Source organism: Capra hircus, chromosome 17 (genome assembly GCF_001704415.2).
Source record: "Capra hircus breed San Clemente chromosome 17, ASM170441v1, whole genome shotgun sequence".
Taxonomy (NCBI): Eukaryota; Metazoa; Chordata; class Mammalia; order Artiodactyla; family Bovidae; genus Capra; species Capra hircus.
The window spans coordinates 56,830,774-56,849,315 of NC_030824.1; the positions used below are offsets into that span (position 1 = coordinate 56,830,774).

At 39.2% G+C, this 18,542-nt stretch overlaps 1 long non-coding RNA gene across 1 annotated transcript; it reads right to left on the reverse strand.

Moving 5' to 3' along the window:
- On the reverse strand, window positions 310-5,447 carry LOC106503014. The gene is made up of 2 exons (XR_001296694.2): window positions 5,407-5,447; window positions 310-1,621 (listed from the first exon to the last, which is right to left on the reverse strand). It is a non-coding gene; the product is annotated as an uncharacterized LOC106503014 (long non-coding RNA).

The following is an 18,542-nucleotide window of genomic DNA, read 5'->3' on the forward strand; positions in this document are numbered from 1 at the left end:
ATATGAAAAACTCATCAATAGAAGTACAGAGAAATGGAGGAAAAGTTCAAGGTTACAGTAATTCCTGTTTTAATTTTTCTCTGGACTCTTGCTCTGGTATAGATGGCAGGGCCATCTGATGTCTTATTGTCTCTGACTTGTAAATCGCTTTAGAGACAAGGTTAATTGCATGTTCTCTCTTGGTTCAACATTTTGTTTTTACTGAAAAGAATACAATTAAAGTTGTCTTGATGCTTGGGCCATTCACTTGATTAATTTAACACAATAATATTGTCATAACTACTTTCACAATACATATACCAACAGAAATACATTGTTCTTATTCTTTATTTTTCTATAATCAATTTGGTACAACCAACACTCTCTGAACATGCAAGTAGGTTAAGAATTAGATTTTTTTTAACATATAAAAAAGTACATCTAAGCTGCCAAGCTCAAATATGTACATAATACTATTTACTTAATTATCATGCAATAATGAAAAGCCATATGGATGTTTAAATGGAATATCACAAGAATACACAATGTTTTTACATTGCTTTTCAAGTTTTACTACAAATGAGTGATAACTGTACAGTCACAAAACCTTAGTCTCCAGGATTCAGAAATTTCTTTTAAGTTATTTAAACCAATTTCCAAAACTTTATTAAAAATAGAAACTAGGACTGGACAGATTAAAGCATTTCATGGAGAATACAGGGTAACCTTTTTATATATTCAACTACATGTCAAATTTGCATATCTTATTGCGTGTACAGAGTTATTCAGAAGTTTCTTTTTGTAAGCAGTCATTAAGTCCTTTTCTCAGGATACTCTGCCCACTGACATAATTAAATATTCCAGTGGAACACAGTTCATGTCTGTGCCCTGAATGAGTTAGCACTTTAGACTTTCAGACAAGTTATCGTAAATGAGTCATTTATACATGTGAAGTATTCCACTTCTTTTAATAGGAAAAAAATTTTGTGTTGATTTATGCATCAAAGGATGAATGTGTATGTCATTCTATATATTTATATCTATTCCATGTCTTTATCTATGTATATGTATATATGTGTATGTATGTATGTATGAAAGGCATTTCCAAGCACAAGAATGATTAGTGTGATTAAAACATCATCTTTAATGTAACACATACCTTGCCTGTTCAGCAATGAAGGAAATAATAGCATTTTGCTCTCCTTTTAATTTATTCAAAATAATGAAAATAGACTCAGAAGTTTAGAATGAGAAGAAAACTTAGATTTTATCTAGATGTTACAAACCTGTTCATTTGAAAGCATAATCATTAAAATGCCAAAGAATAGAATGTCAGTCTTAAGGAACTGTGGACAAAGCCAACTAAAGTTTTGAATAAGAATGCTAAGTCATTTAATTATAAAAATTATGTTAACATACCAAAGCAAGCATAAAAGAAAACATTTCACTGGACTCATTATGATGAAATCTTTATCCTGAAATCGTACAACTTGGGAAGGTATACAGCATATTGTTCTTTTGACAAGTTCATTTTTCACTTGACCAAAACGTACATGTTTATTTTTCACATGATTGAAGTCTTCGAGTTCTTCCAAAACTTGATTTGGTGAACCGACTCTCATTGATTATGGTGCTGAATCTTCTAGAAAAAAAAAAACAAAAAAGTGGTATAAAACACAATTATATTTAAATACAACAGGAAATCAATTCATAAAATAAATTTCAGGATTCTATATTGTTACCGAGTTGTCCTTGAATACACGTGTTAGGAAATGAAAGGAATTTCTTTTCAGATTAGCTCTATTAGAGTTTTGTGTAGTGAAAAAGAATTTCTTAGAAAATTTATCCCAAAAGCCTTAGAACTTAAGGAACAAACATAACTGCTCTTTTCCTAATTTCTGCAGAGATGAGAAACTAACAGAGAACGTGTGAAGGGGTGGAATAGAGTGGGAAAGCAGTAAATGATAAGTGAGTGGAATTACACATATGTGTTTGAATTTAAGACAAGCTTCCTAGTTTGTAATCTCTTTCAGAAGTAACTGTTTTTTTCTTAGACATAAGCATGGCAAGGCTGTATAGAAACTCACTGCTAAATTCCTCTTTGATACTAGCATATGAAAGAAGGGCTGGCCTCCCCCACCAAGTGTGATGTCCCACTTTCCTTAGCTGCTACTGCTAGTAGGTTGGATTTGTGTTACTTCCAGAAACTGTGTGAAACAGATGGGCTGAACCTTTGCTGTTATGGAAGCAGAGCATTTCCCATAGTCTCCTTCGATTGGGGAATTACAGGAACGGTGCAACCCCAAATTCTGCCGTGGCAAATGGACTGGTAGAAGTCACATGCGGCCATCACTGTGGGCAGCTAACTCCGACTCACTTATTCTCATTTCCCACCAACCATTAATCCTGTGCAAGTTCAAGGAGGTAAAAGCAATTCGTTCTTTATACCCCAACATCTCTTGTTCTTGTTGAGATGGCATGATCACTCCCATCTTTTTGACTTGTGAGTTACTTTAGAGCAGTATTCTACAAAAATAGGGCTAACCCACTTTCTGGAATCTTGTGTGTTTTCCCAAATTTCCTATGAAGTGGGGTCTGATTTTGTTAACCCATTTTGTTAGAGCAGGCAGATAGCTAGAAATGAGCAGACAAAGGGAGGAAGGTCAAATGGCAGGAAACCCCACATCTTGTAAACTAAGCGGGTCCTTGGGCAGACAGAAAACAGGAAACCTCTGGACTGATAAGAACCCAGACATTTTGGGGTAACAAGTGCCCTGGAGGCAGACAAAGAAAGGTAGGGAAAGGCAGAATCTCCAGTGTCCAAATGTAACATTTTGCTCATTATGTTCTCATTACAATAAAATTAGCCTTGCAGAAGAAGTTTCCATCATGTACTGATGCTGTGGCACTTCTGATCAAGACTGAATAAAGACAAAGATCCCTCCTCTCCTTAGAAAGGTGGAGTTGGAAAAAAAAAAAAGAAGGAAAGGTGGAGTTGGGGTGAAAATCAGAAAATATCACTCCAAACCTCTCCCCTCCCAATGAACATTCTGTCCACTCATTTTTACAATCCATATAACCAGCTTGCTAAAGGAATTCAGAGAAGCTACCCACCTGAATGTACTCACGTTCCCCCTGAGAACATCCTATTATTTATTAATAAACCCTTTATTTTCTTGACTTATGTGTCTCATCTCCTAATTCTTTCTGCCAAGAATCTACTCTCTGGTAACAATTTCACTAACTTACTAAGACATATTTAATAACTTCATTTGCACAAATAAGGAAAGGTGAATTGAACCTAAAATATGATTCATCTCACTTTCCACTGCCTTTATGTATATTTGAGACATAAATGAAGAACTGAGGCATTAATCTTGCTAATGTGGAAATGCACACAGTTCCTTGACTACACCATATTCTGTCTTCTTTTATGCTTTTGCTCAAGCTGGACTTTTGTCTAGAACTGACATTCCCCTAGAAACGTCTATCCACCCTTTAAGGCTGACCTCTGGTGATTTCATCTGCAGAAGCCTTTGCTATTAATACCTGCCCCAGACTTTTTAGATGCTAATGCCTCTGCTACCTTAAACCTGTTCCCTACAATGACCACAGTCTGTTTCTAATAGATGGTCAGCTTCCAGAGGACAGAGACTCCTATTGGTATATCTAATAAGTGTGTAGGTGCCCAAACCACAGTAAGCATTTGGAAAATGTCTGTTGCACTTAAACTAACAAGGATATTTTAATGAACTTTGATGGATTAAATTATCCCAAATTTTTGTGAGCTATTGCACAGAAAGGCTCAAGATTATATGAAAAAAAGCAGACAAAACATTAAACATTAAAATTGTCACCAAAATAAATCAATAGTTAAAAGCATATGGAAATTTAGGTAACTAAACATTAGGTCTTGACTAGTAATTGCTCCATTTTAAAAACATCTTCAAACATTTTTTTTGAAACAATGCAGAATGTAGGTTAAAAAAAATAACACATACTTGTCTAAGCTGCAAATCCTATAATGAAGTAACCTTAGTTTAAAAAAGTGAATCTGCAAAAGGACTCAAAACATTTGCTGTTTTACGTATCTGCACATTGAGTCTTATTAATCCTGGTAGCTGAGAATGACATGTACACTATTCACCCTTCCAAGCATGAAACTCCCAGTACTAAACAATTATATACTGATCATCTTTAATCTTTAAGAACCTACAAGATAATGTGATGAAGCTAGTTCTGCATATAGCTTATATGGCTGGGGTAGAGAGTAGAAAAGTCTCTGTTTTTTATGACCCCAAAGTCTAAAAAACCTAGCAAGTCCTTTGAAGATAGGTGCTAGGTCTAGGGTTAAATATTGGAATCTGGAAATTTACAGCCTCTAAAATCTGTTATGATTTTGTATAATTATGAGAAAAACTTTAATTTTGTAGAAAGCAGAATCAGTTCCCTTTTGCTCGAGCATTTAAAGCCCATTCTACAGAGACTTGTGTTTGGTGATTATCTCCCCAAACAGATGTCATTTGAGTTCACACCTCAGGCAAAGTTTAATGTTAATAGAACCATATACTCAATTAGTGAAATTGTGTAACAGGCCATAATTAATAAAATTGGTTAGGTATTAAAACATATAGTAGAGGCAGCAACTACTACTCAGCTCTTATGAATTGCTCTCATGCTGGTAATGGATGCTCCAATGTTGTTAGAGTTTACTTTTTTTTTCCCTGCAAGAAAGTACTAATATCTGGATACTTTCAAATATAAAAATCTCACACTTTTTAAGGTTGTCTCTTTTTGGAAAACACTACTTAAGTCAATACTGTTCTGGGTGAACAAGATACTCCTGCTATTTTTTCCATGTTTATGTATCCCCTTTCCACCTGACAGTGGAAATGATAAGGGAGCCTAGTGACTGGCCGTTTGTGCAGAGGTCATTGAGTGTGGAGCCTGTAATACTTATAACAGCTACGAGGCATTGGGTGCTTACTCTGGCCAAGAACTGCTCTAGGCACTCTACTACTTATGGTAGTTCATTCAATCCTCATGAAACTCTGTGAGGTGAACACCATCATTATGCCCATGTTGAATTATCAGCCCACTCACTGGTATTATCTCCATGAGAATAGCTGGCTTAGGGTTACACAGCTGATAAGTAGTGGAATATGGATTCAAACCAAGGTCTGGCTCCAGATTTGGGGCTATTGAACTAGCCCCTTACAGGTTCTCCTATCCTCAACTTTGCAGTTCGGAAAATGAAAAGTACACAGAAGAACTTGGATTTCGCTTTACGTGCAGTATTTGTTTTACTTTTTTTAAAAAAGATAATTTACACCTAAGAGAAAATTTCATTATATTGAAGAGTATAAAAGTAAATCATTAATTTATGTTCCTTCCAAAAAGGCAAAAGGCAATAAAAATAGCACCAACCTATTTCTTGTACTTGTTCAGAAGTTTTAGGAGCACTTGTTTGTTCTCGATATCTCTGTGAATAAAAGGCAGAAGAATGTTAATGCCACAATTTTATAAACTTAGACACAGTAAGAAATATACCTCAGATTAAAAGCACATTTTTTTGGCTAAAGTTTGTTTTCTTTCACTTAAAATTCACGTTGTAGAGTTCTTTTGTGGAAAAACCTGTTATTTCATAGATACCTACGAACTTTGGTTTAAAGTTTTATTTCTAAATAGTTTTTGTCATTTCCATAGGAGAACTATTACCCCAAATATTGATGCATCATAGTTCCCTGGTGTAATGAAAAGCTGAACTGATAACCATGACCCAATTCTACTGTATTTGTATGCAAGATGTTCTTTGAATTTTTCCAACCAAGTATGTCGTTGTCTTTTTCAGATTTAGAGCATCAGCCAAGAGAGAAGACAACTAAATTTGTCGTCTGTGCCCAAAGACAAGGGGATGACTTTGTTCCCAACATTTAAACTGCAAACAAGAGGAGTTATCTTCCATTCAAGTCTTTACAAAATCTCTCATATTAGAGCAGATACTCTCACTTACTTTACTTTCATTAAGAAAATATTATTTAGAAAAGATAAATTTACATGGAGTAATGCGAATCAATCATAGATTTGAATGATTATCAAAGTCACCTAACAAAAACAGTTAAAAAAGAAAAGGACAAGGGAACTTTATGTAGATTTACTTTCAATCTTGTTGTTATAGCCCTGACATTGCAGTTTTGTGAGCTCTCTAAAACAAGCATTTTATAAAGAATATATACATATATAGGATGGCTGCGGTATGGAGATCACAAAGGAAGATAAAAATAGAGGGTGAATGAGAACTTCTTTGTGTGACCACTCTTTTGTGACTAGGTACTTAATGACCTATGATTATAATTACAAATTACTAGCATTATAATCACACACACAAATGTTGTGTCTGAACTACCTCAAACAGGAGGTTATAGCAAAGGTGATGTGCTTTGGAATGCTGTCATACAGACTCAAAAGTATCTTTAGTGATGAAAAACATCATTCATGGCTGAAAATTCATAGGTGGAATTTGAAAAATCTGTCCCAGGAAGTAGAATAAAAAAGCAAATATTTTCAGCATTAGTAAATATATCATGTTATTTTAAAGATTTTTCATATGCAAATTAAACTAGTTCCTATAATTAGACCTTTGACTATTTCATCCACATCCATCAAAATATATTAAACCAAATTAGAAGCCTTGGAGGATGTTTCATTGGAAAACAGGTAGATTGGTATTTGCGGATTCTTTATAGGCAAATGCAAATAAAAAATTCTGCTAGAGTAACTCAGTGACTTCTCTGTGTCCAGTTGAAAAAGATGGAGTTTCATGCAGTTTTGTTTTTCTTTTGAGTTTAGTTGAAGCTGTAGAGTTAAACCCTCCTGGAGTTATTTACACCAGCACCTAAAATTAAAAACTGAGTCCTCACCCTTCTCAGGAGGAAAATAAGGCTGGCACATCCGATGATAATTCCAATGACAGCAGCAATCACCGCAAAAATTATGACTACCGTTACTACAGAAGAAAAACAGAAGAGCAAATTATAAAAGTGTGAAGTAAATGACCGCACAGCATTTGTAAAATAAAGCAGGTAAAATCAGGGTAATATCACTTTGTCTTTTTATAGGTGAAAGTGATGGGAAGGTAGCTTCCCAACAGTGTTGGGAAGGCAGCTCCCAACTGGTAGCACAGGGTCTAAAACGCATCTGGACTAAGACAGGAAGGATCTGTATTTATTCTGGATGTGCCCACAGTAGGTTAGAGAGCTGAAGACATATAACGTAAAATAAAAATGATGATCAGATTATATACTGCTGTTTCTAAAAAGTTTAAGGAAATTGGAAATGCCTATTTTGATTCTGAAAAGAGCATATTGAATTTCCTTTTACAATTTGTGTGACTGAAATCAGTAACACTCTTGTGTTTAAAATTAGCTAGTGGTTCCCAGTGGGGAGAGGGGAGAGGGAAACGCAATATGGGGGTAGGAGAAGAAGAGGTACAAGCTGTCATGTGTAAAATGAGCTGCAAGGATATATTATTGTACAGGGCTTCCTTGCTGGCTCAGACAGTAAAGAATCTGCCTCTAGTGCGGGAGACCTGGGTTTGATCTCTGAGTTGGGAAGATCCCCTGTAGAAGGGAATGGCAACCCACTGCACTATTCTGGCCTGGAGAATCCCATGGACAGAGGAACCCGGCGGGCTACAGTGCATGGTGTCACAAAGAGTCGGACACGACTGAACAACCAAGTACAGCACATATAGTGTATAGCACACAGGGAATATGGCCGTATTTTATAACAACTATAAATGGAGTATAACTTTTAAAAGTTGTGAATCATTATATTCTACACCTAGAGCAAATAATAACTATACTTTAATTAAAAAATTTTAAAGCAAAATCAGAAAGAAAAACTTAAAAAATAAAATTGATGCTTCTAGTTCCAAGGCATTTAAAACTCGCAAGACAAATGTTAAATGGAATGATCATCATTCTTTGTCAAATATTAACATACCTGACTGTGACAAACTATGTTCCAGTACTGGGATTTGTCCTAAAAAGACAATATTTGAAAATAAGGTCAGAAAACATATGGCATATTTAAAAAATACCCCTTTGGAATTAGACTGTCTAGCGGCTGTTTGTTATTCCTTAACTGTGTTTAAAGAACTACATAGTTCAACTTTCAACAGCGAGCAAGTAAAATATATGAGGTAATGTGTCAGTCTTAACATTAATAATCCCAATATCTGTTTTCAGCTGCCCAACAAGTTTCCATTCATCAGGAATTAGTAAACTCCCTCATGCACTAAAGGGAAGGATATGAGAAACTATTGGAAGAACCACTTATGGACTTCCACAAGAAGCAGTGCATTTTTGAAAAATGTAAAAATGGTGATCAGAAAGAGACATATTGAGCTGTAATCCCACATGAACATCAGTCCAATCCTCAAAAAGAGCCCGACATGACTGAATGTAAATTATGTTGCTATCCATTTTCCACCATCAGAATCCAAACCCTTACTTTGTCCCAGCTGTGTTTTTGCCATCAGTCTCACTGGATTCCTTTCTGCAAACGTTCTTAGTATAGTTGCCTTAAATGGTATAGTCCTAACAGAAACCGAAGATATTAAGAAGAGGTGGTAAGAATACACAGAAGAACTATACAAAAAAGATCTTCATGACCCAGATAATCACGATGGTGTGATCACTCAACTAGAGCCAGACATATTGGAATTGAAGTCAAGTGGGCCTTAGGAAGCATCACTACAAATAAAGCTAGTGGAGGGGATGGCATTCCAGTTGAGCTATTTCAAATCCTAAAAGAGGATGCTATGAAAGTGCTGCACTCAATATGCCAGCAAATTTGGAGAACTCAGCAGCGGCCACAGGACTGGAAAAAGTCAGTTTTCACTCCAGTCCCAAAGAAAGGCATGCTAAAGAATGCTCAAACAACTGCACAATCAGAGGAGAGTGAAAAAGTTGGCTTAAAGTTCAACATTCAGAAAACGAAGATCATGGCATCTGGTCCCATCACTTCATGGCAAATAGATGGGGAAACAGTGGAAACAGTGTCAGACTTTATTTTTCTGGGCTCCAAAATCACTGCAGATGGTGGTTGCAGCCATGAAATTAAAAGACACTTACTACTTGGAAGGAAAGTTATGACCAACCTAGACAGCATATTAAAAAGCAGAGACATTACTTTGCCAACAAAGGTCCGTCTAGTCAAGGCTATTGTTTTTCCAGTGGTCATGTATGGATATGAGAGCTCGACTATAAAGAGAGATGAGTGCTGAAGAATAGATGCTTCTGAACTGTGGTGTTGGAGAAGACTCTTGAGAGTCCCTTGGACTGCAAGACATCCAACCAGTCCATCCTAAGGGAAATCAGACCTGGGTTTTCATTGGAAGGACTGATGTTGAAGCTGAAACTCCAGTATTTTGGCCACCTAATGTGAAGAGCTGACTCATTTGAAAAGACGCTGATGTTGAGAAAGATTGATGGTAGGAGAAGATGACAGAGGATGAGATGGTTGGATGGCATCACCGACTCAATGGACGTGAGTTTGGGTGAACTCCAGGCGTCGGTGATGGACAGGGAGGCCTGACATGCTGTGGTTCATGGGGTCCCAAAGAGTCGGACATAACTGAGCAACTGAACTTAACTGAACTGAACACACGCTAATAGAGCAATGCTCAAAATTCTCTAAGCCAGGCTTCAATAGTATGTGAACCGTGAACTTCCAGATGTTCAAGCTGACTTTAGAAAAGACAGAGGAACCAGAGATCAAATTGCCAACATCTGCTGGATCACAGAAAAAGCAAGAGAATTAAAAAAAAACATCTATTTCTGGTTTATTGACTATGCCAAAGCCTTTGACTGTGTGGATCACAACAAACTGTGGAAAATTCTTCAGGAGATGGAAATACCAGACCATCTGGCCTGCCTCTTGAGAAATCTGTATGCAGGTCAGGAAGCAACAGTTAGAACTGGACATGGAACAATAGACTGGTTCCAAATAGGAAAAGGAGTACATAAGGCTGTATTCTGTCATCCTGCATATTTGACTTCTATGCAGAGTACATCATGAGAAACACTGGGCTGGAAGAAGCACAAGCTGGAATCAAGATTGCCAGGAGATATATCAATAACCTCAGATATGCAGATGACACCACCCTTATGGCAGAAAGTGAAGAGGAACTAAAAAGCCTCTTGATGAAAGTGAAAGAGGAGAGTGAAAATGTTGGCTGAAAGCTCAACATTCAGAAAACGAAGATCATGGCATCTGGTCCCATCACTTCATGGCAAATAGATGGAGAAATAGTAGAAACAGAGTTGGACTATAAAGAAAGCTGAGGGCCGAAGAACTGATGCTTTTGAACTGTGGTGCTGGAGAAGACTCTTGAGAGTCCTGTGGACTGCAAGGAGATCCAACTAGTCCATCCTAAAGGATATCAATCCTGAATATTCGTTGGAAAGACAGATGTTGAAGCTGAAACTCAACATCATCAGATATTTTCACCACCTGATGTGAAGAGCTGACTCATATGAAAAGACCCTGATGCTGGGAAATATTGAGGGCGGGAGGAGAAAGGGACAACAGCGGATGAAATGGTTGGATGGCATCACCAACTTGATGGGCATGAGTTTGAGTGAACTCCAGGAGTTGGTGATGGACAGGGAGGCCTGGTGTTTTGCAGTCCATGGGGTCACAAAGAGTCGGACATGACTGAGCGACTGAACTGAACTGAAACTGAATGCTCTGCTAGAGATAATCCCCCCATATCAGTCCACAATAGTATTTCTTTTTCTCCTGTCTCCTGATGCCATTTTATGTTATTTCTTGAATTTACTACTAATAACATATTGCACTACATACCTGACCTCGTCAAAGATGTGATTATAGTGGGTCATTCTTAGCTGCTCACTATTCACAGGGTTCAGGGTGTGTGTGCTGTGTGTGTCTGCAGCTGACCCATGAGTGTTCTCTGGTTTCACACTATCATGTTGGCTTCACACTGAAATCACTTTGAAAAGTAGATGATTTAACTGGACCCAGAAGTTAGTAACTGGTTCTAAGCACTTAGCCTAATTTTCCTCTCTTGGTCTCTGTCCTTCAGAAAACCCATTGCTTCCCTTTTTCTCAGTGTTTCCACTAGCTAATGACCCAGTGGCTATGCTAAGTCTTCCTTGAGACTTTACTTTAAATCCAGAGGACCCTGCCAAATCCCACCGACAAAAGACCTTCTTCTTTTCTGCTTTCAACCTGCTCTTTCAAAGTCATCTTCTTCTCCATAGAAGAATAATCAGAGAGAGTGAATGCCACCTGATCATCCTTATCTCAGGACCCAGATGGCTTATAGTTTACTGGGCACGTATGATGTATTGAGCTCTCAGTCAAGCAATTTTACACACATTTTCTTATTTAATCCTTAGAGAAACACTGTGAGGGAGGTATAATGAGCCCTATTTTAAAATTAAGATGGCAGAGACCCTCTGGAGAACTCGGGGTTCAAGCTACTCAGGGTCAGCACCTGGGACAGGGCCAAGCTCAGGGCTGAGTCCAGCCAGGTTTGACCGTAAGCTCCTCCTCACCACTGCACTGCTGGATCCCTTTAACCTGGCCCACCATTTCGTGGTCACACTCATCATTTATGTGTTTTGCTAGAATGCTTTAATTTCTTCAATCTACAGTATTATTCTTGTGCAACATTCCAGAAGCGAGAATTCCTCTAGAGGAGAGAGACTTTGTCTATTTTGCTTCCATTTCTTGGTCTTTGTCAGTTTCCCTGTAGTAGTCCATCCCATTAAGTAGAGCTGCATCATAACAGTGACTCCAGAGAAAAACTGTTTTAAAACATGCACAAACCTTCTGGTGGTGCATTAACAGTAGGCCCAGGACTGGTCGCAGGTTTAGCTGTACAAAAGAGAAGTTGAGAAAGGGATTAAGGCTGAGGTAATGAGTGGACCACAGAGCACATCACAAAAGACAAATTCACCCCACATCTCTCCCAGTGGCAGCTCCAGAAATTTTCATGTAGCAGGGCCTTACAGGTGAAGAAGGCGAGCCTTGATTTCCCCATCTGTAAAATGACAATACCTACTTCAAAATGTCATTGAGAGGACCAAGTTAGTTTAATATATAATTTTGTGCCTTCACACACACAATCAGTTAGTATAGTGTGTACTTGGTCGCTCAGTTGTGTCTGACTCTTTGTGACTCGTGGACTGTACCACACGAGGCCTTCTGTCCATGGGATTTTCCAGGCAAGATTACTGGAGTGAGTCGCCATTGCCTTCTCCAGGGAATCTTCTCAACCCAAGGTCTGAATTTGCATCTCCTGCATTGCAGGCGGGTTCCTGACCACTGAGCCACCTGCGAAGCCCCCCCCCCCCCCGATTCATTACATGTATGTAAACAATTGTTACACAGATTAGGTATATGGTATGACAAATGACTAGTATCTCTAAGGTATCCTTCATCATTCAGATGCAAAGCTGTAAAATATAATGTAAGGACAAGTGATTTTCTCAATTGAAATATAGTTGATTTACTATAATTCAAAAATAATTCAGTTATACACACACGGACATACATATGCTATTTTCAGGTTCTTTTCCATTAAAGTTATTACTAAATATTGAATATAGTCTCCTGTGCTATACAACAGGTCCTTGTTGTTTATGTATTTTACATATACCAGTGTGCATCTGTGAAGAACAACTGTTTTTAAACAATAACTAGATCATAGAAATGTTGAGGTTCAGCAACTATTGAGATTAAAATTATGGAAAGATTTTCAATAGGAATCAATGAAAGTATGTAAAAATAAAGAATAGCTAATGAACAGAAATGATCTCTGTTAGTTAATGTTACTTCTTCCTTTACACCTTTCAGTTCATTCACATTTAGGGCACGCATTTATAACCCCTGTGGATACCAGTGAGCTTTTCTGAAACAAGCTTCCCCGGGGCTCCTAGATCCCAGGCCTGGCGCATTTTGAATCTCTTCCACACTAGAACAGGGCTCTGTACATAGCGGGTATTCAGTGAAATACTAGCAGTTGTAAATGTCTGGCCAATTTCCTTTCTTTTTTAAAAAGGTCTTCTGATTTTCTTGAGATATAATTCACATACAGCAACGAACTGCTTGCCCAGGTTCTCATGGAGAGACAGGTGGGTGAGTGTCTGGATCGCGCCTGAAATGAATGTGCTGATGAAGGAAACAAGCCGCCTGCAACCGGGCATGCGCGGAGTGCGTGTAAGCGTGGAAACCCGCCTCCAAGCAGACTACACGATATTTTTAATGTTTCAATAACAAGCACAGAATTTTACAACTAGAAGAAAAAAAAAATCCCAAAGTAAAAAACAAAATGAAACCACACCAAATTTAAAGTTTTTAAGTAGTGCACGCATGCTAAGTCACTTCTGTTGTGTCCGACTGTTTTCAACCCTACCGACTGTAGTCCACCTCTGCCCGTGGGATTCTTCAGGCAAGAATACTGGAATGGGTTGCCATTTCCTCCTCCAGGGGATCTTCCTGACTCAGGAATTGAACCCGCATCTCTTGTCTCTTGCACTGGCAGGTGAGTTCTTTGCCACTAGTGCCACCTGGGTAGCTAAAATCTTACCTGAAGCCATCTAGAGTTTTGACTGAGTGCAAAGATTGCGCTACCCCAGGCTTTCTGCCTCTCTGAGTCAGGAGTTTCAGTGGTTAGTTAGGGAGGTGTGCTCAGTCTATGGACGGTGCCCCCTCCTCTGTATGAAACCTCCAAGACCCTGCCTGCCCCAGCCCCTGCCTGCCTCCCCATCAGTGCTTGCAACTTCACTCTCCTTTGGGCTCCAGGCATCTGGGCAGCTCTTGGTTCCTCAAATGCAGCATACTCTTCTCCATGCCCACACCTTGGTACCTAGTCTTCTCTGCCTGAAGTATCCTCCCGTGGTCCCCTTCTTGGCTGGCTATCCACTTCTCAGGTCCCAGTTCAAGGCCATTTTTATTGGGAGGTCTTCTCTGACCTCACCTACTTCGGTTTAGGCTAAAAACTCCACAAGATCCCAGTGCTTGGCATAGTGGGGTAAAGCTAAATGAAATCTTATGATTGACTGTTTAGAATCCAGATGTGTTTCATAGGCCTTGATGGTGTGGAGGAAAGAAAATTGCCTGCCATACAAGTGAACAAAGGGTGTTGCGGACACCATGCTTTCAGCCATTGTACCACCGCAGACAGTAGACCCTGAGGGGATTCAGGATGCTGAGAAGCAGGCTACTGGCTCTAGATGGTTAACGCGTGTATCAAAGGAATGATTGTAGTAAGCCCGGACTCTTGCATCTTCCCATAGAGGGAAAATGCTAAATTTATTAACTCGAAATGTCTGGCTTTCTTTAATTAAAAGTAATCTTTTGACATTCTGACTACTTGACTTCTGTTGTAAAACTCATATAAATCCTCCCTTACTTCTTCGATGCAGTCCCTCAGAGCTATCTGAGAGGCTTTTTCTGGGCTTAAGTTCAGAAATTCTGCCAAATAAAACATAATTCTCAACTTTAAGGCTATTCATTCTTTTTCAGCCAACAATGGTTCCTCACTTGTTTGTTCCTTTACACGAATGTTTAGGCATGTCTCTTTTGTACTAGGGATACAATGAAATAATAAATAATTCATGTTTTATCCATATAGGAAATCCCAGCTTAGGAAAAAGAGACAAAATTTTAATTTAAGTGTAATTAAGTATTTTAAGGGGATGGTGAATTGGTGGCCCAGGAAACAGTGGTCAGTTCTATTCAAAAAAGGAGGAAATGGAAAGACCTCATGGAGGGGTTCTCTGAACTCACCTTGAAAGTGGTCTAGGGTTTCACCCGGCCAACTCTGTGGACATTTAGGTACAGAGTCAGCGGTGACAGTGATGCCCCGGTACTCTAGACATCCTGGTGGGATGCGGGAACCACAGAAATCTATGTGGCTGCACCACAGGGTGTGAGAAGCAGAGAAGGCAGTGATGCGCCAGGTGTTGTGGACCACGGCATGAAATTTCCACTGCCTAAGGCAGCTGGAAAGATGAAGTGTTTGAACCAGACTTTCATTTGGGGAAGATCACTGTCTATGGCACGAAGGAGGACGTAGGAAAAAGAAAGAACAAGCCAAAAAACCATGCCCTGAGCCCTTCATAAGAGGACCCCATCTTGTGTTCAGTAGTGGTCAAGATAAGTCGTTTTGCAAATAGGCCGCTCCTCCTTAGAGAGGGTCCTTATCACTTGTCAGCACAGCCTTAGGTAGAGAAGGCCTGTGGACTAAGACCTTAAAGGGACAGAAAATTGCAGCAAGTTGTAAAAAGAATATGCCAAAGAGCCGACGGTAAGATCTCACACCTCTAAAAACTGGCACTTTCAAGCCTCTAATTTTAAGCAAAGTCAGAGAAGAGGAACATGGTGTTAACCAGGGATAATCAGCTCTGTGTAACCTTTTTGCTATCCAAATAAGAAAATGCTTAGGGAGAGACAGCTCATTAAAATTAATTTGAACTTTAGCAAAACAATTTTAACACTCTAGCCTAAACCTCTTATGGGCTGGATTCAAGGAAGCATTTCTTTCCTGCTTTTTTTTTCCCGTCTTGTGCTCTAGGACCTTCCCTTTCTGTTACTTGTTGTTCAGTCGCTCAGTTGCGTCTCTGTCCTTTGTGCTCAGACTCTGTGCGACCCCATGGACTGCAGCCCTCCAGGCTTCCTTGTCCTTCACTGTCTCCCGGAGTCTGCTCAAACTCATGTTCACTGAGTCAGTGATGCCACCTGACCATCTCATCCTCTGCTGCCCCCTTCTTCTGCCTTCTATCTTTCCCAGCATCAGGGTCTTTTCCTGTTTGCCTTGTTCATTGACTAAAAGTCAATCTCAATTTTGTCCTAATTAATTCAGAATATACTTTTACATTTTACCTACAAGTCCCTTGGAACAGTTAATCTAACCTGCTTACTTTATAGATAATAAATTTGAAAATTAAATGATTGGCTCAATTGAACAAAGTAGGTAAAGAATAAAATTGAGACCAAATTCTGCTGTTTTCCAATAATATTCCACCTTCCCAGATTGCCACCTGGTTGAGATCTTGTCAGCAGGATTTCTTCGATGTTTTAGCATATTAGCCGGTGAACACTGGGATGCACTGTACGTACAAAAATGACAACTAAGTTCCTTGAGATTTTCAGATACCCCAAGGGCTAGAATTGATAGAATAATCACGTAGTCTTCATCTTGATGAGTTGTTCACACCAATTTATTGTATTACTTCCTTTATCTCTCTTAGACTTCCATGTCCTCTTGTTAGAGCCTCTAAGAAAAACTGTTTTCTGCCCTAGCAATATTGACCTGAGGGTCTTTTCCTTAATCCTTTTACTTCTTTTTCAGGAACATATCCAGACTATACCTGAAAAATTCCACCTCTTTCTCCAAGAGAAGCACTTTCACCTTGAGGCATAATGGGAGATATATACAGTATCAGACTACCTAGGGAACACATGGGTCTTAGACCAACACGGCACATTTCCTTAGCTTCACTGGGCTCTGAAAACTTACTCTGAAGTCCTTACCTTCTGCCTGCTTACACTGAGTCACTGGCTGAAACTTGAAGGATGGGTAGAGTTTTAGGTGGTAATGTGAACGAGGTCGAATTAAGGTAAAGAAATGACCATAAAATGTGCTAAAATATGAAGAAAGAGAATACAGTGTGCATTTATGTGGACGTTAGAGGGCAGCCAGTAGGCAAAGATTGGCAAACCTCTCAGACTGACATGAGTTTCATGTTCAAGTGGCAAATTAGTGCAAACTAGAATAAAAGGGCAGGTTTAGCAAGGCCTCAAACTCCTAGTTTAAAGAATTTTTTATAGTGCCCAAATACTAAAATGACATTTGCTTTGGCACTTTGCACAAAGTATGTATTTGTTACTTGGACTGAATCACTTAATTTTAGGTTTCGTAGGCAGGAATGAATGAATGAATATACCATCCAGAATATTAAACATTCCAAATCTGTGTGGCGGTATCACCTCATCCTTGCAAAACATCTGAATTGTTCCAGAATATTCATCTCTTTTGTCTAGTATTGTCATGTCTCTGACCTCACAGTTGTTCAGAAAAACTCTACCAGCCTGAGATGTCTGGGTATTGCAGGAGGGAGCACGACAGGCCCCCTGTCCCCAGGGTGCGGGAGAGGTGGGTTGACTTGTGGGTTAGAGACACAGTTGGGCATGGAGATCTAGTCTCCCAGCCCTCTGCACTATGCTCTAACTACTAGGCACACAGCTCTCCCAAACAACTGTCTTTCTAACATGGAATGTCATTAGAAAGACTATAAAACGCAACGTTGGACCAACACCCTGCAGTTTTGCTCTCTGCCCAAATTTCCAGCTGCTGAGCCCCTGTCACGATGTGATAAAGTCATCTCATGCAGTCGTTGGTTTTAGCTTGGTTCCCTCCCGCCTTGCAACTGATGGAAGTCTTATCTCAGCGAAGCAAACTCTTACAAGGATACACCCTGCCTATGAAAGGCCTTCAATAATTTCCAAGTCAGAAAGTGACATTTTCTAACTGTTAGAGTTTTCTGGCAGTGGGATGACCAGGAAAACTGATTGGTAATGTATTTGTGGAAGTTCTGAACAGCTTATTTGTGGTAAAACTGGGAAAAACTCACATTTGCTGGCTTCCAACTCAATGCCTTTTCTTCCAGACCTTATTATTTTTTTACAGAATGGACAGGGCTCTTCCTTATTCCAAAAGATATTTGGAGAAAATATTGCCATGAAGCAATATTTTAAAAGAAATACTGAGTTTTGCCCTTGAACCAAAGGGTTGACAACATCAATCTGATCAAGTTATGATAATATATGATATATATGATATTATATATATATATGATAATATAGTTAGATGTCCCTTTTGTCTGCTGTTGTTCACTTCATTTTTTTGGAGAGATTTAGTAAGTCAAAGTAGCTAGTTACAATTTAGAAAAATTGAACTTTCTAAAGGATAAAAAGTTGATGGGATAACATTTGCACTTAGTGTTTTGAATAGCCCTCAAAATTTTGTGTGAAGTCGCTGGTTAATGACTCATAGAGAGCATGTCCACTGGTGCAATCAGTGGGCCAGATGTCAAATGCAATGACCCAGTTTCTGCTCACCTACAGAGTGGCCTGCTTGGACAGTTCCCAGCAGCCAATGGGTCACAACTCTGCCTTCCCCAGATTGGTAGAGAACAGCTCCTCACTAAGTCTGCCTTGAAGCTGTTATTGCCTAGGAGGACAGTGGTTTCCCTGATGGAACTTCATAGCCTGGCTCTGTCAGGCTATGTCCTGCCCAGATTCTAGTCATTCTCATTGTTCCGAACTATTACTGAACCAGCCAGTGAGAGAGAAAAACCAGCCTGTAATCCCAGCCACTGTGCGTTCTTTAGCCTGAACAGATAGAAAGAAGAGATATTTCTGATCATTGCCCCAGGGAGAAAGGAGATCAGGATTCTAGCCCTGGCTTTGCCACCAACAGATGGAGACCTGAGTAAGTCACTGAATTTTCTAAGCCTCCGTGT